Source organism: Oncorhynchus nerka, linkage group LG18, assembly GCF_034236695.1.
Source record: "Oncorhynchus nerka isolate Pitt River linkage group LG18, Oner_Uvic_2.0, whole genome shotgun sequence".
NCBI lineage: Eukaryota > Metazoa > Chordata > Actinopteri > Salmoniformes > Salmonidae > Oncorhynchus > Oncorhynchus nerka.
The window spans coordinates 69,473,758-69,494,014 of NC_088413.1; the positions used below are offsets into that span (position 1 = coordinate 69,473,758).

At 44.5% G+C, this 20,257-nt stretch overlaps 1 protein-coding gene across 5 annotated transcripts in view; it reads left to right on the forward strand.

Annotated features, from left to right (window-relative positions):
• The window catches only part of LOC115146513 (kinase D-interacting substrate of 220 kDa B-like), a 162,120-nt gene that overhangs the window by 3,482 nt on the left and 138,381 nt on the right, over positions 1-20,257 (forward strand). Inside the window, exon 1 of one of the 5 annotated variants that reach the window (XM_065004309.1) lies at positions 7,301-7,409. The exons of the other annotated variants lie outside the window; for them this stretch is intronic. The gene's annotated coding sequence lies outside the window, so the exon portion shown is untranslated. Of the gene's footprint in view, positions 1-7,300; positions 7,410-20,257 lie in introns of those variants that run through there. 5 annotated transcript variants of the gene reach the window in all.

A 20,257-nucleotide genomic window follows, 5' to 3' on the forward strand; every position in this document is an offset into this window, starting at 1 on the left:
TTCTCTCTACTATTATTCTGACATTTCACATTCTTAAAATAAAGTGGGGATCCTAACTGACCTAAGATAAGGAATTTTTACTAGGATTTAATGTCAGGAATTGTGAAAAATTGAGTTTAAATGTATTTGGCTAAGGTGTATGTAAACTTCTGACATCAACTCTATCTTCTGCAGTCCTTATCCTCCACATACAACACCCATTCTGCCAGTCACATTCTGTTAAAGATCCCCAAAGCACACACTTCCCTGGGTCGCTCCTCTTTTTACTTCGCTGCAGCTAGTGACTGGAACGAGCTGCAACAAACACTCAAACTGGACAGTTTTATCTCAATCTCTTAATTCAAAGAATCAGACATGGACACTCTTAATGACCGCTGTGGCTGCTTGCATGATGTATTGTTGTCTCTTCCTTCTGTCCTTGTGACATGTTTTGTGCTGCTACCATGTTGTGTTGCTACCATGCTGTGTTGTTGTCTTAGGTTTCTTTATGTAGTGTTGAGTTGTCTCTCTTGTCGTCGTAATGTGTGTTTTGTCCTATATTTATTTTTAATCCCGGCCCCACAGGAGGCCTTTTGCCTTGGTAGGCCGTCACGGTAAATAACAATTTGTTCTTAACTGACTTGCCTAGTTAAATAAAGGTTAAGAAAATGTAAAAAAAACATTGTAATGCAGAAGGAGAGAGTGGTTTCATCGCTGTAGCACGTTTAGAGTTAGATTTATAGCCAGTAATCTAAAATAATTCAGACATATTTTCATATTTTTTCTCATATTTGTACTGTGTTCTTGAGCTTGTGTCTTCAAAAGTGACAAAACTAAATACGCTAGACATGGTGGCATGTTTTTGTGTCTGATAATTGTGTGAGAATTGTCGTTATGCGCAAATATAGATATAATAACCATCAAACTACCAGTGACTTGTTTTGTGGTTCTCCTACTATGACTTGGGAAACCATCCAATTTGTTAGGCTACAGATGAAATAAATGATGATGAACTTCACAGGGTGGTGAAAGTGCAATTTTTGTGGGGGACAAAACCATCAGCACAGTTGAAAATGCGATGGAAACCCATTTTAAATAGTATATTTTATTGGTACATGGGAATTTAACTGCAAAAGTTATTTTTCTGTGCACTACTTAGTCACGCACTGCTTTTTATCTGCAACAAGTCAATTTGATGGACACACATCTCTGGTGGGAAAATGTGCATATTGTTTTGATGCAGATGTAAGAATATTTGCATGAAAATCTGTGGCCAATTGGGATGGAAACCGAGCTATGGTTTTAAAAAGGTTGTGGTAATATTTAATTCAGTACAGAAATGTGTAGGCGGCATAATTTACCCTGTCCAGCAGCTCAAATGACCTTATACCTGTGTTAAATTGTGCCAAAACAAGCTATGTTTTCAAAACTTTAATGTTTTACATTAATTCTAATTTATTTCCAGGGAAACATAACATCCTGAAATATATGTGGATATCTTTGTTAGAAAGAATGCTATATTTCCCTTGACTGAGTGATGCCGAATGTAAAAAATGGCTCAACTTAACCCACTCTCCCCTAACTATCCTGTAATGGCTAATGGAGCATTATATTAGCCTGTTACAATCTGCTAGCTAGGAGGTACTGTATATTGGCATATTAAAACAGCAAATCAGGGCTGTACAGGGCTACCATTTTGGCCACATTTGCTCCTAAATATTCAACTCTGCTACCTGGAATTTTTATTTGGGCGCACCAGTGCCCCTAGGGGGGAAAAAAACAGTATTGTGTAATTGCTGGCAATGCTTATCATTAATACCTCAAATATTTTTCATTGTGCTCCTAAATGTCTTTATGTGCTCCTACTAGAGGTCGACCGATTTATGATTTTTCAACACCGATACCGATTTATTGGAGGACCAAAAACAAGCCGATACCGATTAATCGGACAATTTTTTATATATATTACAGAATGAACAATGAGCACTTTTATTTTGACTTAATATAATACATGAATGAAATCAATTTAGTTTAAAATAAATCATGAAACAATGCAAAAATTAAATAATGCAAAAACACTGTGTTTGGAGAAGAAAGTAAAAGTGCAATATGTGCCATGTAAAAAAAAGCTAATGTTTAAGTTCCTTGCTCAGAACATGAGAACATATGAAAGCTGGTGGTTCCTTTTAACATGAGTCTTCAATATTCCCAGTTAAGAAGTTTTAGGTTGTAGTTATTATAGGACTATTTCTCTCTATACCATTTGTATCTCCTATACCTTTGACTATTGGATGTTCTTATAGGCACTATAGTATTGCCAGCCTAATCTCGGGAGTTGATAAATAGGGCTGTGCTTCAAGCATTGCGAAAAGCTGCTGGCAAACGGAGGAAAGTGCAGTTGGAATGAATGCTTACGAGCCTGCAGCTGCCTACCACCGCTCAGTCAGACTGCTCTATCAAATATCAAATCATAGACTTAAATATAATATAATAAACACACAGAAATATGATGAGCCTTAGGTCGTTAATATGGTCAAATCCGGAAACTATCATTTCGAAAACAAAACGTTTATTCTTTCAGTGAAATACGGAACCGTTAGAACGGGTTGCAACCCTAAGTCTAAATATTGCTGTTACAGTGCCTTGCGAAAGTATTCGGCCCCCTTGAACTTTTTTTCAGTTTTTGATTTGTTAAAAAAGTTTGAAATATCCAATAAATGTCGTTCCACTTCATGATTGTGTCCCACTTGTTGATTCTTCACAAAAAAATACAGTTTTATATCTTTATGTTTGAAGCCTGAAATGTGGCAAAAGGTCGCAAAGTTCAAGGGGGCCGAATACTTTCGCAAGGCACTGTACATTGCACAACCTTCAATGTTATGTCATAATTATGTAAAGTTCTGGAAAATGAATTCCGGTCTTTGTTAGGAAGAATGGTCTTCACACAGTTCGCAACGAGCCAGGCGACCCAAACTGCTGCATATACCCTGACTCTGCTTACATTGAACGCAAGAGAAGTAAAACAATTTCAGGCACCGCATTGATTATATGCAACGCAGGACAAGCTAGTAAAACTAGTAATATCAACAACCATGTGTTTGTTAACTAGTGATTATGTTAAGATTTATTGTTTTTTATGAGATACGTTTAATGCTAGCTAGCAGCTTACCATGGCTCCTTGCTGCACTCGCGTAACAGGTGGTCAGCCTGCCACCCAGTCTCCTCGTGGATTGCAATATAATCGGCCATAATCGTCATCCAAAAATGAAGATTACCGATTGTTATAAAAACTTGAAATCAGCCCCAATTTTTTTTGTTGTTGTTTTTTTTAACCTTTATTTTACTAAGAACAGTGGGTTAACTGCCTGTTCAGGGCCAGAACGACAGATTTGTACCTTGTCAGCTTGGGGGTTTGAACTTGCAACCTTCCGGTTACTAGTCCAACGCTCTAACCACTAGGCTACCCCGCCGCCCCAGGCAGGCAGTCAGGCAGGCAGTCAGGCAGTCAGGCAGGCAGGCAGGCAGTCAGTCAGTCAGTCAGTCAGTCAGTCAGTCAGTCAGTCAGTCAGTCAGTCAGGCAGTCAGTCAGTCAGTCAGTCAGTCAGTCAGTCAGTCCTCGTGCTCCTAAGTTGAAAAATGTAGGAGCTAGTGTACTCCTTGAAAAACATTTCAGTGTAGAGCCCTGCCATTATATAGCCTAGTCTACTATGATTTTTTTTACACCCCCTTTTGTAATTACTATCTTGTCTCATCGCTACAACTCCCGTACGGGCTCGGGAGAGACGAAGGTCGAAAGCCATGCGTCCTCCAAAACACAACCCAACCAAGCCGCACTGCTTCTTAACACAGCCCGTATCCAACCCGGAAGCCAGCCACACCAATGTGTCAGAGGAAACACTGTGCACCTGGCAACCTGGTCACAGGAGTCGCTGGTGCGCGAAGAGACAAGGATATCCCTACCGGCCAGCTAGCGCTGTGATGCTACTATGATTCTTAATTTATATGTTACGCCTTGACCCAATGAAGAAATATTTCTCTGTACATAGGCTGTATTCAGGCTATATTTCTCTGTACATAGGCTGTATTCAGGCTATATTTCTCTGTACATAGGCTGTATTCAGGCTATATTTCTCTGTACATAGGCTGTATTCAGGCTATATTTCTCTGTACATAGGCTGTATTCAGGCTATATTTCTCTGTACATGGGCTGTATTCAGGCTATATTTCTCTGTACATAGGCTGTATTCATGCTATATTTCTCTGTACATGGGCTGTATTCAGGCTATATTTCTCTGTACATGGGCTGTATTCAGGCTATATTTCTCTGTACATGGGCTGTATTCAGGCTATATTTCTCTATACATGGGCTTTATTCAGGCTATATTTCTCTGTACATGGGCTGTATTCAGGCTATATTTCTCTGTACATGGGCTGTATTCAGGCTATATTTCTCTGTACATGGGCTGTATTCAGGCTATATTTCTCTGTACATAGGCTGTATTCAGGCTATATTTATCTGTACATGGGCTGTATTCATTTATCTGTATTCAGGCTACATAGGCTGTATTCAGGCTATATTTCTCTGTACATAGGCTGTATTCAGGCTATATTTCTCTGTACATAGGCTGTATTCAGGCTATATTTCTCTGTACATAGGCTGTATTCAGGCTATATTTCTCTGTACATAGGCTGTATTCAGGCTATATTTCTCTGTACATAGGCTGTATTCAGGCTATTTTTCTCTGTACATAGGCTGTATTCAGATACATTTTATTCTAAGCTGTTTGACCCTTGTCCCTCTGCTGTTCCAGAAATAAGACCTTGTTGTGAGCAACACATCCCATGGAAACGTATCCTCAGCAGTTTCACCTCCACAGACAGGCTATAACGAGCTTACTGGTTACATTTCGAGATCTTGGAACTTAATCTCTCCCGCCAGCAGTGCACACATAGCAGAGGTATGAGGTTGATGTCGGGAGATAGTCTTAAGGATTTTGGCAATGAGGCCCTTTATCTACTACCCCAGTGTCAGATGAACTTGTGGATACCATTTCTAGGTCTATGTGTGCAGTTTGAAGGAAATTGCTAGTAGAGAATAGAGGTCGACCGATTAATCGGAATGGCCGATTTATTAGGGAAGATTTCAAGTTTTCATAAAAATTGGAAATCGGTATTTTTGGGCGCCGATTTTGACGATAAAAAAATATATTTAAAAAAAATGTATATAATTAATACCTTTATTTAACTAGGCAAGTCCGTTAAGAACACATTCTTATTTTCAATGACGGCCTAGGAACGGTGGATTAACTGCCTTGTTCAGGGGAAGAACGACAGATTTTCACTTTGTCAGCTCGGGGGATTCAATCTTGCAACCCTACAGTTAACTAGTCCAACGCTCTAACCACCTGCCTCATTGCACTCCACGAGGAGCCTGCCTGTCACGTGAATGCAGTAGAAGCCAAGGTAACATCAATGCGAGATGTGGCAAGAAGGTTTGCTGTGTCTGTCAGCGTAGTGTCCAGAGCATGGAGGCGCTACCAGGAGACAGGCCAGTACATCAGGAGACGTGGAGGAGGCCGTAGAAAGGCAACAACCCAGCAGCAGGACCGCTACCTCCGCCTTTGTGCAAGGAGGAGCAGGAGGAGCACTGTCAGAGCCCTGCAAAATGACCTCCAGCGGGCCACAAATGTGCATGTGTCTGCTCAAACGGTCAGAAACAGACTCCATGAGGGTGGTATGAGGGCCCGACGTCCACAGGTGGGGGTTGTGCTTACAGCCCAACACCGTGCAGGACTGACCATGGGTCTGTCATGGTGTGGGGTGGCATTTCTTTGGGGGGCCGCACAGCCCTCCATGTGCTCGCCAGCGGTAGCCTGACTGCCATTAGGTACCGAGATGAGATCCTCAGATCCCTTGTGAGACCATATGCTGGTGTGGTTGGCCCTGGGTTCCTCCTAATGCAAGACAATGCTAGACCTCATGTGGCTGGAGTGTGTCAGCAGTTCCTGCAAGAGGAAGGCATTGATGCTATGGACTGGCCCGCCCGTTCCCCAGACCTGAATCCAATTGAGCACATCTGGGACATCATGTCTCGCTCCATCCACCAACGCCACGTTGCACCACAGACTGTCCAGGAGTTGGCGGATGCTTTAGTCCAGGTCTGGGAGGAGATCCATCAGGAGACCATCCGCCACCTCATCAGGAGCATGCCCAGGCATTGTAGAGAGGTCATACAGGCACATGGAGGCCACACACACTACTGAGCCTCATTTTGACTTGTTTTAAGGACATTACATCAAAGTTGGATCAGCCTGTAGTGTGGTTTTCCACTTTAATTTTGAGTGTAACTCCAAATCCAGACCTCCATGGGTTGATAAATTAGATTTCCATTGATCATTTTTGTGTGATTTTTGTTGTCAGCACATTCAACTATGTAAAGAAAAAAGTATTTAATAAGAATATTTAATTCATTCAGATCTAGGATGTGTTATTTTAGTGTTCCATTTATTTTTTTGAGCAGTGTATATTTATTTCAATTGACTGATTTCCTTATATGAACACTAACTCAGTAAAATCTTTGAAATTGTTGCATGTTGCATTTATATTTTTGTTTAGTATACTTCAAACTTCCTTCATACTGGACACAGAGACATAAAAATGGTATCCACAAGTTTGTCTGACTCTGGGAAAGTACTGTCGATAACGGGCCTCATTTCCAAAATCCAAAAGTATCCCTTTAACCTTGTCCTTGTGGCATTTGGACCTGGACCTACAGTACCAGTCAAAAGTTTAGACACACCTTCTCATTCCAGGGCTTTTCTTTTCTTTTGACTATTTTCTACATTGTAGAATTAAAGTGAAAACATCAAAACTATGAAATAACACACTTGGAATCATGTAGTAACCAAAAAAGTGTAAAACAACTGAAAATATATTTTTAACACTTTTTTGCTTACTTTTTTTGTTGTAAATGTGCATGAGAAAGTAATATTTATTGATCAATTAGTATTTGATCGTTGCATCATTGAAATCACTTTTTTTAAGCTGACAAAAGATGCATTCAGTGACAATTAATGCTCATTATATTTTCTCGTTGATTCCTACGTTAATTTGTTTATTTTTTTTTACATGAATGCATAGCCTAAACAGTTAAATATACCTACATTCACATCTAAAGCCTGTACCCATACAACTCTATTGTTGCAACAGTAGGGCATGTCACGAATGGTAATAGGGGCGTGTGTCTATTGTGTTGGAGAGGGGTTGGGGCGTTGCTCTGCCTGCTCATCAATTATTCATGACAGTCAGGGACAGGGAGGGATGTGGAGCCTAGGCAATGCTTGTTGATACTCAGTCAGTTTGGCTGAGAGACAGTAATTGAAGAACTACCATTGCCATTCAGTGCAGTCAAACTGACATTTTACATAGAGGTAAGTCACTTAGTTCTTTGTTAAATTACTTTGCTCATTGCTATGTTTGAGGCCTGTGTACTACTAAGACTATTTAGTATACTTGTCTTAGGCTACCTCTTGGCGTTTCTTTGTTGGTCTTTTGTTGGCTTCTGTTTTGCAATGGTAGTGGATGAGGTGAAGTGGTGAGCCTCCTCACTCAATACTACGTGCAGAGAATCCTTGAGGTTCATTGATTGTTGCCTGGTGTCACTATGTCTAGTCTTTGGCGCTGCCTATAGCAGCTGTGCTGCCTCTGAGGCACATGAGGGTGTGTCAGCTCAGCAGGTTCCTGTTGCCTCAACAACTGAACTGTAAACAAAGGCTCTACTCAGTTGTGTGTGACAGAATGATCTGATCGGAGAGAAAATGTATTATAGACTCTTTTTTTTTTTGAACAAAGCCTGTTAACCTAGCCATACTTTCTTTAGAGTTATGTATGGGCAGATAATTGAGGTTGAATAGAGAGAGACGTGTTGACTGATTGAATTTCTTCATCTGCTCTTTCGTGGCAGACCAACTTAGCCAGTCACTGGTTCTCAAAACATGCTTATTTTTTACAATCGTATTACAACCAGTATTTACATTTTTGTAGTCTTAAATTCATATTTTTAGGCATAGATTGTCAGGCTGCATTGCCAAATGAAGACCTTTTTGTCTCTTTTTTTTGTCTTGGGTTTAAATTCATAATTTTGCTTAAAATTATGCTAATTTGGGAATTTATTTAATTGAGCATACACTCTTAGAAAGAAAGGTTCCAAGAGGGCTGTGCCCATAGGATAACCCTTTTTGGTTCTAGGTAGAACCCTTTTGAGTTCCATGTAAAGCCCTCTGGAAAGAATTCTACATGGAACCCAAAAGGGTTCTACCTAGAACCAAAAAGGGTTCTTCAAAGGGTTCTCCTATGGGGACAGCCAAATAATTATTTTAGGTTCTACATAGCACCTTTTTTTCTAAGAGTGTACCGCATAGTTCTGCAAGTCTTGGCAACACTCAGTCTCCACTTAGCCAAGCCAATCCTTAAAAGTTTTCCCTATCTCATTTGTTGGAGTATTATTTCAAGTCAATCATGCTATGTAGTCTAAGGCCTAATGACCGCCTACCGTCCCATTGCCTCGGACTTGAGCATTAGACCATAAGAATTGCTGAAAGTGAAAGGAAATTGGCATGTTAGGCCTAGACCCTGCCCTTGTGTAATAGACCACTACATATAGGTTACGAATGGATCGAAAAGTAGACCTACAATTCAAAGTTAAGAACGGACAGCACATTTTGACATAACCTAGCCTAAGCAGCAGACATTGGAACACTGTAGAGGCTAGTAGGTCCATGACTGCCAATTAAGTAGCTAGCTAATCTTTCTTTTAACAGGCTTTAGGCCTATTCTTTGCCTTCAACAATGAAGCTTATCTCAGTATTGTATTGGGCTGTATTTTTTGCTGCCCAGTCTCATGTCCTCCATAGCCTGCTGTCATAATGAGCTGCTGCCCAGTCTCATGTCCTCTATAGCCTGCTGTCATAATGAACTGCTACCCAGTCTCATGTCCTCCATAGCCTGCTGTCATAATGAGCTGCTGCCCAGTCTCATGTCCTCCATAGCCTGCTGTCATAATAAGCTGCTGCCCAGTCTCATGTCCTCCATAGCCTGCTGTCATAATGAGCTGCTGCCCAGTCTCATGTCCTCCATAGCCTGCTGTCATAATGAGCTGCTGCCCAGTCTCATGTCCTCCATAAATGAGCTGCTGCCCAGTCTCATGTCCTCCATACTGCTGCCCAGTCTCATGTCCTCCATAGCCTGCTGTCATAATGAGCTGCTGCCCCAGTCTCATGTCCCCAGTCCATGTCCTCCATAGCCTGCTGTCATAATAAGCTGCTGCCCAGTCTCATGTCCTCCATCCTGCTGTCATAGCCTGCTGTCATAATGAGCTGCTGCTGCCAGTCTCATGTCCTCCATAGCCTGCTGTCATAATGAGCTGCTGCCCAGTCTCATGTCCTCCATAGCCTGCTGTCATAATGAGCTGCTGCCCAGTCTCATGTCCTCTATAGCCTGCTGTCATAATGAGCTGCTGCCCAGTCTCATGTCTCATGTGCTGTCTCCTGCTGCCCAGTCTCATGTCCTCCATAGCCTGCTGTCATAATGAGCTGCTGCCCAGTCTCATGTCCTCCTGCTGTCATAATGAGCTGCTGTCTCATGTCCTCCATAATAATGAGCTGCTGCCCAGTCTCATGTCCTCCATAGCCTGCTGTCATAATGAGCTGCTGCCCAGTCTCATGTCCTCCTGCCCATCTCAGCCTGCTGTCATAATGAGCTGCTGCCCAGTCTCATGTCCTCCATAGCCTGCTGTCTCATAATGAGCTGCTGCCCAGTCTCATGTCCTCCATAGCCTGCTGTCATAATGAGCTGCTGCCCAGTCTCATGTCCTCCATAGCCTCAATAGCCTGCTGTCATAATGAGCTGCTGCCCAGTCTCATGTCCTCTATAGCCTGCTGTCATAATGAGCTGCTGCCCAGTCTCATGTCCTCCATAGCCTGCTGTCATAATGAGCTGCTGCCCAGTCTCATGTCCTCCATAGCCTGCTGTCAGTGAGCTGCTGCCCAGTCTCATGTCCTCTGTCATAGCTGCTGCTGTCATAATGAGCTGCTGCCCAGTCTCATGTCCTCTATAGCCTGCTGTCATAATGAGCTGCTGCCCAGTCTCATGTCCTCTATAGCCTGCTGTCATAATGAGCTGCTGCCCAGTCTCATGTCCTCCATAGCCTGCTGTCATAATGAGCTGCTGCCCAGTCTCATGTCCTCAATAGCCTGCTGTCATAATGAGCTGCTGCCCAGTCTCATGTCCTCCATAGCCTGCTGTCATAATGCTGCCCAGTCTCATGCTGCCCAGTCTCATCTCATGTCCTCCATAGCCTGCTGTCATAATGAGCTGCTGCCCAGTCTCATGTCCTCCATAGCCTGCTGTCATAATGAGCTGCTGCCCAGTCTCATGTCCTCTATAGCCTGCTGTCATAATGAGCTGCTGCCCAGTCTCATGTCCTCCATAGCCTGCTGTCATAATGAGCTGCTGCCCAGTCTCATGTCCTCCATAGCCTGCTGTCATAATGAGCTGCTGCCCAGTCTCATGTCCTCTCATGTCCTCCAGCCTGCTGTCATAATGAGCTGCTGCCCAGTCTCATGTCCTCCATAGCCTGCTGTCATAATGAGCTGCTGCCCAGTCTCATGTCCTCTATAATGCCTGCTGCCCAGTCTCATGTCCTCCATGAGCTGCTCTCATGTCCCCAGTCTCATGTCCTCCATAGCCTGCTGTCATAATGAGCTGCTGCTGCCCAGTCTCATGTCTGCTCTCATGTCCTCCATAGCCTGCTGTCATAATGAGCTGCTGCCCAGTCTCATGTCCTCCATAGCCTGCTGTCATAATGAGCTGCTGCCCAGTCTCATGTCCTCCATAGCCTGCTGTCATAATGAGCTGCTGCCCAGTCTCATGTCCTCCCTGCTGTCATGAGCTGCTGCCCAGTCTCATGTCCTCCATAGCCTGCTGTCATAATGAGCTGCTGCCCAGTCTCATGTCCTCAATAGCCTGCTGTCATAATGAGATGCTGCCCAGTCTCATGTCCTCCATAGCCTGCTGTCATAATAAGCTGCTGCCCAGTCTCATGTCCTCCATAGCCTGCTGTCATAATGAGATGCTGCCCAGTCTCATGTCCTCAATAGCCTGCTGTCATAATGAGCTGCTGCCCAGTCTCATGTCCTCTATAGCCTGCTGTCATAATGAGCTGCTGCCCAGTCTCATGTCCTCCATAGCCTGCTGTCATAATGAGCTGCTGCCCAGTCTCATGTCCTCCATAGCCTGCTGTCATAATGAGCTGCTGCCCAGTCTCATGTCCTCCATAGCCTGCTGTCATAATGAGCTGCTGCCCAGTCTCATGTCCTCTATAGCCTGCTGTCATAATGAGCTGCTGCCCAGTCTCATGTCCTCTATAGCCTGCTGTCATAATGAGCTGCTGCCCAGTCTCATGTCCTCCATCGCCTGCTGTCATAATGAGCTGCTGCCCAGTCTCATGTCCTCCATAGCCTGCTGTCATAATGAGCTGCTGCCCAGTCTCATGTCCTCCATAGCCTGCTGTCATAATGAGCTGCTGCCCAGTCTCATGTCCTTTTTCTTCCTTATTAGGTCCGTGTGAAATGCAAGTGAAAGTCTGCACTTCTCACTGTTTGCTGCCACCAAGTGAGATCATTGTTTCAACTAATAATATTTCTGAGCTTTAAGCTCAAAGAAATACCATCCTTTAAAACCGAAAGCAGCGAGTGGACAACAGACATCACATTTTTTACATTGCCTGGCTTAGAGCCTATGTATGTACAAGCCATAACACATTCATAAGCATATTGACTGACATTTAACCAAAACATCAACTTGCCGTTGTTGACTCATGTATGAATGTGCTTTAGAGTCTAAATCAAATCAAATTGATTTTTAAAGCCCTTCTTACATCAGCTGATATTTCAAAGTGCTGTACAGAAACCCAGCCTAAAACCCCAAACAGCAAGCAATGCAGGTGTAGAAGCACGGTGGCTAGGAAAAACTCCCTAGAAAAGCCAGAACCTCGGAAGAAACCTAGAGAGGAACCAGGATGTGAGGGGTGGCCAGTCCTCTTCTGGCTGTGACGGGTGGAGATTATAACAGAACATGGCCAAGATGTTCAAATGTTCATAGATGACCAGCAGGGTCAAATAATAATAATCACAGTGGTTGTCGAGGGTGCAACAGGTCAGTACCTCAGGAGTAAATGTCAGTTGGCTTTTCATAGCCGATCATTCAGAGTATCTCTACCGCTCCTGCTGTCTCTAGAGAGTTGAAAACAGCAGGTCTGGGAGGTAGCACGTCCGGTGAACAGGTCAGGGTTCCATAGCCGCAGGCAGAACAGTTGAAACTGGAACAGCAGCACGGCCAGGTGGACTGGGGACAGAAAGGAGTCATCAGGCCAGGGGCATGGTCCTAGGGCTCAGGTTCTCCTCCTCCGAGAGAGAATTAGAGAGAGCATACTTAAATTCACACAGGACACCAGATAAGACAGGATAAATACTCCAGATATAACAGACTGACCCTAGCCCCCTGACACATAAACTACTGCAGCATAAATACTGGAGGCTGAGACAGGTGGGGTCGGGAGACATTGTGGACACATCCGACAATACCCCCGGACAGGGCCAAACAGGCAGGATATAACCCCACCCACTTTGCCAAAGCACAGCCCCCATACCACTACAGGGATATCTTCAACCATCAACTTCCCATCCTGAAACAAGGCCGAGTAGAGTCCACAAAGATCTCCATCACGGCACAACCAAAAGGGGGCGCAAACCCAGACAGGAAGATCACTTCAGTGACTCAACCCACTCAAGTGACGCACCCCTCCTAGGGACGGCATGGAAGAGCATCAGTAAGCCAGTGACTCAGCCCCTGTAATAGGGTTAGAGGCAGAGAATCCCAGTGGAGAGAAGGGAACCGGCCAGGCAGAGACAGCAAGGGCGGTTCGTTGCTCCAGTGCCTTTCCGTTCACCTTCACACTCCTGGGCCAGACTACACTCAATCATAGGACCTACTGAAGAGATTAGTCTTTAATAAAGACTTAAAGGTTGAGACCGAGTCTGCATCTCTCACATTGGTAGGCAGACCATTCCATAAAAATGGAGCTCTATAAGAGAAAGCCCTGCCTCCAACTGTTTGCTTAGAAATTCTAGGGGCAGTTAGGAGGCCTGCTTCTTGTGACCGTAGCGTACGTGTAGGTATGTACGGCAGGATCAAATCGGAAAGATAGGTAGGAGCAAGCCCATGTAATGCATTGTAGGTTAGCAGTAAAACCTTGAAATCAGCCCTTGCCTTAACAGGAAGCCAGTGCAGAGAGGCTAGCACTGGAGTAATTTGATCAACTTTTTTGGTTCTAGTCAAGATTCTAGCTGCCGTGTTTAGCACTAACTGAAGTTTATTTAGTGCTTTATCCGGGTATCCGAAAAGTAGAGCATTGCAGTAGTCTAACCTAGAAGTGACAAAAGCATGGATACATTTTTCTGAATCATTATTGGACAGAAAGTTTCTGATCTTTGCAATGTTACGTAGATGGAAAAAGCTGTCCTTGAAACAGTCTTGATATGTTCGTCAAAAGAGAGATCAGGGTCCAGAGTAACACCGAGGACCTTCACAGTTTTATTTGAGATGACTGTACAACCATCAAGATTAATTGTCAGATTCAACAGAAGATCTCTTTGTTTCTTGGGACCTAGAACAAGCATCTCTGTTTTGTCCGAGTTTAAAAGTAGAAGATTTTCAGCCGTCCACTTCCTTATGTCTGAAACACAGGCTTCCAGGGAGGGCAATTTTGGGGCTTCACCATGTTTCATTGAAATGTACAGCTGTGTGTCATCTGCATAGCAGTGAAAGTTAACATTATGTTTCCGAATGACATCACCAAGAGGTAAAATATACAGCGAAAACAATAGTGGTCCTAAAATGGAACCTTGAGGAACACCAACATTTACAGTTGATTTGTCAGAGGACAAACCATCCACAGAGACAAACTGATATCTTTCCGACAGATAAGATCTAAACCAGGCCAGAACTTGTCCGTGTAGACCAATTTGGGTTTCCAATCTCTACAAAATAATGTGGTGATCAATGGTATCAAAAGCAGCACTAATGTCTAGGAGCACGAGGACAGATGCAGAGCCTCGGTCTGATGCCATTATTAAAAGGTCATTTACCACCTTCACAAGTGCAGTCTCCGTGCTGTGACGGGGTCTAAAACCAGACTGAAGCGTTTCGTATACATTGTTTGTCTTCAGCAAGTTGCTGCGCAACATCTTTCTCTAAAAATGTTGAAAGGAATGGGAGATTCGATATAGGCCAATAGTTTTTCAAGAGAGGCTTTATTACTGCCATTTTTAATGAGTTTGGTACACATCAGGGGGATAGAGAGCCATTTATTATGTTCAAAATAGGAGGGTCAAGCACAGGAAGCAGCTCTTTCAGTAGTTTAGTTGTAATAGGGCAGCAGTATGCAGCTTGAAGCCATGATTATTTTCATCATTGTGTCAAGAGATATAGTACTAAAACACTCTCCCTTGATCCTAGGTATTTTCCTCAATTAAGTTTGAAAAATAGGATGATCGAGCAGCAGTGAGGGCTCTTCGGCACGGTACTGTCTTTCCAAGCTAGTCGGAAGACTTCCAGTTTGGTGTGGCGCCATTTCCATTCCAATTTTCTGGAAGCTTGCTTCAGAACTCGGGTATTTTCTGTATACCAGGGAGCTAGTTTCTTATGACAAATGTTTTTTGTTTTTAGGGGTGCGACTGCATCTAGGATATTGTGCAAGGTTAAATTGAGTTCCTCAGTTAGGTGGTTAACTGATTTTTGTACTCTGACGTCCTTGGGTAGGCGGAGGGAGTCTGGAAGGGCATCTAGGAATCTTTGGGTTGTCCGAGAATTTATAGCACGACTTTTGATGATCCTTGGTTGGGGTCTGAGCAGATAATTTTTTTGCGATTGCAAACATAATAAAATGGTGATCCTGATTATGAGGAAAAACATTAAGATCCACAACATTTATTCCACAGGACAAAACTAGGTCCAGAGTATGACTGTGGCAGTAGGTCCGGAGTCATGTTGGACAAAACCCACTGGGTCGATGATGGCTCCGAAAGCCTTTTGGAGTGGGTCTGTGGACTTTTCCATGTGAATATTAAAGTCACCAAAAATGTGAATATTATCTGCCATGACTACAAGGTCCGATAGGAATTCAGGGAATTCAGTGAGGAATGCTGTATATGGCCCAGGAGGACTGTAAACAGTAGCTCTAAAAAGTGATTGAGTAGTCTGCATAGATTTCATGACTAGAAGATCAAAAGACAAAACATTTTTGGGGGGGTAAATTGAAATTTGCTATCATAAATGTTAGCAACACCTCCGCCTTTTCGGGATGCGTGGGGGATATGGTCACTGGTGTAACCAGGAGGTGAGGCCTCATTTAACACTGTAAATTCATCAGGCTTAAGCCGTGTTTCAGTCAGGCCAATCACATCAAGATTATGATCAGTGATTAGTTCATTCACTATAACTGCCTTGGAAGTGAGGGATCTAACATTAAGTAGCCCTATTGTGAGATGTGCGGTATCACAATCTCTTTCAATAATTTCAGGAAAGGAGGAGGTCTTTATTCCAGTGAGATTGCTAAGGCGATCACCGCCATGTTTAGTTTTGCCCAACCTAGGTCGAGGCACAGACACTGTCTCAATGGGGATAGCTGAGCTGACTACACTGACTGTGCTAGTGGCAGACTCCACTAAGCTAGCAGGCTGGCTAACAGCCTGCTGCCTGGCCTGCACCCTATTTCATTGTGGAGCTAGAGGAGTTAGAGCCCTATGTTCATAGATAAGATGAGAGCATTTATACTACTATCTGTACTTACTGGTGGCACAGACGCTGTTTCATCCTTTTAGACAAGTAAAATAGACAAGTAAAAAATTGAAAATAAAAGTAACAAATAATTAAACAGCAGCAGTAAAATAACAAGTGAAGCTGTATACAGAGGGTAACGGTACAGAGTCAATGTGGAGGCTATATACAGAGGGTAACGGTACAGAGTCAATGTGGAGGCTATATACAGGGGTACCAGTACAGAGTCAATGTGGAGGCTATATACAGAGGGTAACGGTACAGAGTCAATGTGGAGGCTATATACAGGGGGTACGGTACAGAGTCAATGTGGAGGCTATATACAGGGGGTACCAGTACAGAGTCAATGTGGAGGCTATATACAGAGGGTAACGGTACAGAGTCAATGTGGAGGCTATATACAGAGGGTACCGGTACAGAGTCAATGTGGAGGCTATATACAGAGGGTACCGGTACAGAGTCAATGTGGAGGCTATATACAGGGGTACCGGTACAGAGTCAATGTGGAGGCTATATACAGAGGTACCGGTACAGAGTCAATGTGGAGACTATATACAGGGGTACGGTACAGAGTCAATGTGGAGGCTATATACAGGGGTACCGGTACAGAGTCAATGTGGAGGCTATATACAGGGGTACCGGTACAGAGTCAATGTGGAGGCTATATACAGAGGGTAACGGTACAGAGTCAATGTGGAGACTATATACAGGGGGTACCGGTACAGAGTCAATGTGGAGGCTATATACAGAGGGTACCGGTACAGAGTCAATGTGGAGGCTATATACAGAGGGTACTGGTACAGAGTCAATGTGGAGGCTATATACAGAGGTACCGGTACAGAGTCAATGTGGAGCTATATACAGAGGGTACCGGTACAGAGTCAATGTGGAGGCTATATACAGGGGGTACCGGTACAGAGTCAATGTGGAGGCTATATACAGAGGGTACGGTACAGAGTCAATGTGGAGACTATATACAGGGGGTACCGGTACAGAGTCAATGTGGAGGCTATATACAGGGGTACCGGTACAGAGTCAATGTGGAGGCTATATACAGGGGGTACCGGTACAGAGTCAATGTGGAGGCTATATACAGAGGGTACCGGTACAGAGTCAATGTGGAGACTATATACAGGGGGTACCGGTACAGAGTCAATGTGGAGGCTATATACAGAGGGTACCGGTACAGAGTCAATGTGGAGGCTATATACAGAGGGTACCGGTACAGAGTCAATGTGGAGGCTATATACAGAGGGTACCGGTACAGAGTCAATGTGGAGGCTATATACAGAGGGTACCGGTACAGAGTCAATGTGGAGGCTATATACAGAGGGTACCGGTACAGAGTCAATGTGGAGGCTATATACAGAGGGTACCGGTACAGAGTCAATGTGGAGGCTATATACAGGGGGTACCGGTACAGAGTCAATGTGGAGGCTATATACAGAGGGTACCGGTACAGAGTCAATGTGGAGGCTATATACAGAGGGTACCGGTACAGAGTCAATGTGGAGGCTATATACAGAGGGTACCGGTACAGAGTCAATGTGGAGGCTATATACAGAGGGTACTATATACGGTACAGAGTCAATGTGGAGGCTATATACAGAGGGTACCGGTACAGAGTCAATGTGGAGGCTATATACAGGGGTACCGGTACAGAGTCAATGTGGAGGCTATATACAGAGGGTACCGGTACAGAGTCAATGTGGAGACTATATACAGGGGTACCGGTACAGAGTCAATGTGGAGGCTATATACAGAGGGTACCGGTACAGAGTCAATGTGGAGGCTATATACAGAGGGTACCGGTACAGAGTCAATGTGGAGGCTATATACAGAGGGTACCGGTACAGAGTCAATGTGGAGGCTATATACAGAGGGTACCGGTACAGAGTCAATGTGGAGGCTATATACAGAGGTACCGGTACAGAGTCAATGTGGAGGCTATATACAGAGGGTACCAGTACAGAGTCAATGTGGAGGCTATATACAGAGGGTACCGGTACAGAGTCAATGTGGAGGCTATATACAGAGGGTACCGGTACAGAGTCAATGTGGAGGCTATATACAGAGGGTACCGGTACAGAGTCAATGTGGAGGCTATATACAGGGGGTACCGGTACAGAGTCAATGTGGAGGCTATATACAGGGTACCGGTACAGAGTCAATGTGGAGGCTATATACAGAGGTACCGGTACAGAGTCAATGTGGAGGCTATATACAGAGGGTACCGGTACAGAGTCAATGTGGAGGCTATATACAGAGGGTACCGGTACAGAGTCAATGTGGAGGCTATATACAGAGGGTACCAGTACAGAGTCAATGTGGAGGCTATATACAGAGGTAACGGTACAGAGTCAATGTGGAGGCTATATACAGGGGTACCGGTACAGAGTCAATGTGGAGGCTATATACAGAGGGTAACCGGTACAGAGTCAATGTGGAGGCTATATACAGGGGTACCAGTACAGAGTCAATGTGGAGGCTATATACAGAGGGTACCGGTACAGAGTCAATGTGGAGACTATATACAGGGGTACCGGTACAGAGTCAATGTGGAGGCTATATACAGAGGGTACCGGTACAGAGTCAATGTGGAGGCTATATACAGTACCGGTACAGAGTCAATGTGGAGGCTATATACAGGGGGTACCGGTACAGAGTCAATGTGGAGGCTATATACAGGGGTACCGGTACAGAGTCAATGTGGAGGCTATATACAGAGGGTACCGGTACAGAGTCAATGTGGAGGCTATATACAGGGGTACCAGTACAGAGTCAATGTGGAGGCTATATACAGAGGGTACCGGTACAGAGTCAATGTGGAGGCTATATACAGAGGGTACCGGTACAGAGTCAATGTGGAGGCTATATACAGAGGGTACCGGTACAGAGTCAATGTGGAGGCTATATACAGAGGGTACCGGTACAGAGTCAATGTGGAGGCTATATACAGGGGTACCGGTACAGAGTCAATGTGCAGGCTATATACAGAGGGTACCGGTACAGAGTCAATGTGGAGGCTATATACAGAGGGTACCGGTACAGAGTCATGTGGAGGCTATATACAGGAGGTACCGGTACAGAGTCAATGTGGAGGCTATATACAGAGGGTACCGGTACAGAGTCAATGTGGAGGCTATATACAGGGGGTACCGGTACAGAGTCAATGTGGAGGCTATATACAGAGGGTACCGGTACAGAGTCAATGTGGAGACTATATACAGGGGGTACCGGTACAGAGTCAATGTGGAGGCTATATACAGAGGGTACCGGTACAGAGTCAATGTGGAGGCTATATACAGAGGGTAACGGTACAGAGTCAATGTGGAGGCTATATACAGGGGTACCGGTACAGAGTCAATGTGGAGGCTATATACAGAGGTACCGTACAGAGTCAATGTGGAGGCTATATACAGAGGGTACCGGTACAGAGTCAATGTGGAGGCTATATACAGAGGGTACGGTACAGAGTCAATGTGGAGGCTATATACAGGGGGTACCAGTACAGAGTCAATGTGGAGGATATATACAGAGGGTAACGGTACAGAGTCAATGTGGAGACTATATACAGGGGGTACCGGTACAGAGTCAATGTGGAGGCTATATACAGAGGGTAACGGTACAGAGTCAATGTGGAGGCTATATACAGGGGGTACAGGTACAGAGTCAATGTGGAGGCTATATACAGAGGGTAACGGTACAGAGTCAATGTGGAGGCTATATACAGGGGTACCGGTACAGAGTCAATGTGGAGGCTATATACAGAGGGTACCGGTACAGAGTCAATGTGGAGGCTATATACAGAGGGTACGGTACAGAGTCAATGTGGAGGCTATATACAGGGGTACCGGTACAGAGTCAATGTGGAGGCTATATACAGAGGGTACCGGTACAGAGTCAATGTGGAGGCTATATACAGGGGTACCGGTACAGAGTCAATGTGGAGGCTATATACAGGGGTACCGGTACAGAGTCAATGTGGAGACTATATACAGGGGTACCTGGTACAGAGTCAATGTGGAGGCTATATAGGGGTACCGGTACAGAGTCAATGTGGAGGCTATATACAGAGGGTAACGGTACAGAGTCAATGTGGAGGCTATATACAGGGGGTACCTGGTACAGAGTCAATGTGGAGGCTATATACAGGGGGTACCGGAACAGAGTCAATGTGGAGGCTATATACAGAGGGTACCGGTACAGAGTCAATGTGGAGGCTATATACAGAGGATACCGGTACAGAGTCAATGTGGAGCTATATACAGAGGGTAACCTGGTACAGAGTCAATGTGGAGGCTATATACAGAGGGTACCGGTACAGAGTCAATGTGGAGGCTATATACAGAGGATACCGGTACAGAGTCAATGTGGAGGCTAT